Here is a 2,441-nt window from a genome sequence, read left to right on the forward strand (position 1 = left end):
ATGCCCCTGCTGGTGTAATAACAGCGCCATGTGCTAAAGCACCAGTGAGTGAAAATAAAAGAAAGATCTGCAGCCTCCACACCACGGACTTGGTTAATGAGTCAATAATATGGTTTTCCTCTTCTCATTTCACACATCTGAGCACTCCGCCCACAGATACTGACTGAAATAGCTGCCATCTAATGGTCCTGAGAAAACAAACAACTCATCGCATCCTGTTGTCTTCTGAGAGTAATTCCTCAAACTGCGAGCAGCGAATAAAGCCTGGACTCTGTCCCTGCACCACAGGGGGGCCATTGATACAAAATGAAGTCATTTCAAACCAATAATCAAGTATCAGTGGCACAGTGGGGGCGATTAAAGCTTATGCATATAATCACAGTAAAGTATACTGCTGTAGACAGTCTCAACAAAAACTGAACATTGTAAGCTTTGTTGAGTACTGAACAAGCTTTTATGAAGCTGTGTCCATCCCCTATACATTTAAAACCTCATTTAGTTTTCCCCAACTAATGGCGATGCAGAGCTCTCTATCGGCTTCAGCTCCAAATACCAAAAGCTAATACCTGTGTGAAGCTGTGAAGCCACAACTGTCACGCTCCAAAGCGGTTATGTGTGAAATTGTGTTTGAAAATAATCAATTATTTTAATCTGTTTGGAGTAACAGATTGGCAGGATTCCCTACAGCTTCAAGTGCATCAGATGTCAAAGGAAAAAAAGAAGTGAAGTCTTGGTTGTTCACAGGGGTGGAAGAATGGAATTACATTTACTCTAGTTACTTTACAGAAACTTTCTTTTGTGTTCTTGTAAACAACTATTAGCTATATGTAAAGATAAAGGTTTAAATCGAAACCAAGTGTTTTTGAGAAAATCAGTACAATATCACAAAACAAAATACGATACGATATTTTTAATTTTTTTCTTACACCCCTACTAAGTATGAAGTTATGATATTATGATGATATGTGAGGTAAAATGAGTGCATTTGTCTATGGAGTCTGGTGGCGAGCGATAGTAATATTACAGCTGTTAATGGTTAAACAAAAGGTCTCTCTTTGTTCCATTATGTTCAGACACTTAGAATAACAATCTGAGCCTGGCAGGAACAAGCCCTTTTAGTTTAGGATTAATGTTAGCTTACACTGCAGTCATTGCAACCCTTTTCTCACTAATTATTTTTGCACCTACTTCAGTGAATTAAGAGTTTATTTCAACCAAATCCTCATTGGTGATAGTTGGAAAGACTAACAGAGACTTTGGTGAGTTTGATTTTGTTTCTGTCCAATTGTTTTGGTGCTGGTGCTCTGCATGTGACATCCAGTAGCAAGTGGATGTTTGTATATATAAAACCTTTAAAGCAGTAACAAGGAATTTTGGGTTGATTCTGATGGTCCCTAGGGACAAAATTGGTAGTTTTTCTACTGCAGTGTTTCATTGATTTCAAGAGTAATGCGACCAAATCTGACCCGGTGGCAGGCATTAAGAAAGAACATCTATAGAAATAGCTAATGTTCTTACTGATTGTCTCGTTTGTTTATGTCCGTCATATAGAGGCATCAGCATTAAATTGAGACTGTTTTTATCACAAGGATTATACTACATGTATCTGCAGCTATATGAACTGTTTTATATATTTGTCAGAAAAATCAAATCGAGCTGCAGTGTGAGCAGATGGAAACTTGAGGCCCTGACACTGACTGCCTGACATTTGACATCTGCCACAATGCTGTGAGGCAGTTGTTGGTGACAAATGGTCCTTTGACTGATACACCCAGCACCTTCTGCATTGTCCATGCCACAAAAATCTGAAGAGCTTTCCGCTGCTGTGTGCTCAGTGTGAGTAACTTGGCAGACGGATGGCTCTGCTCTCCCTCACAGCTGCTCTGCAGGAGGTTCAAAACTGTGTCCACTCCACTATATGTTGACTTCTGCATCTTTTCAGTTTCAAACTGACAAGTTTATATTTGACTGCTGTGGAACTGCAGTCTGACAGACCCACTGACCTGACATATCACCTTCTGAGGTTGCTTTGGATAAAATGTAGTTTAGTTCAACCATCCACCAGATATAGAGCGACATTCATTCTCACTTTAGCTGTGGTTTGGCTTTCAGCGCCTGATAAAAAATACCTGGCTCTTCAGCTGCTAAATGCTCCACGATGTTTACCAGTTGTAGTAGCTAACTGTAACCATGTTTCCATCAACATATTTTTGTTAGCATTCTGAAGTATTGCATTAGAAACGGTTGAATAAAAGAATTAAAAAATAAACTGCTGCCCCAGAAAAAAATGTAATTACCAAACTGCACAAGAGGGCACCACAAGCCACAGATAAACAGCACTATTGCACATCTTCACAGGATACTGCAACCAAGCTCTTCAAAAGTTTAATATGGAGCAGTCTTTCAGAATTGCCCTCTGCATGTGTCTTCTGATAGGGTAT

The sequence above is a fragment of the Morone saxatilis genome, unplaced genomic scaffold (assembly GCF_004916995.1).
Source record: "Morone saxatilis isolate NCDOM2014 unplaced genomic scaffold, NCSU_SB_2.0 Contig22, whole genome shotgun sequence".
In the NCBI taxonomy this organism is placed as follows: domain Eukaryota; kingdom Metazoa; phylum Chordata; class Actinopteri; family Moronidae; genus Morone; species Morone saxatilis.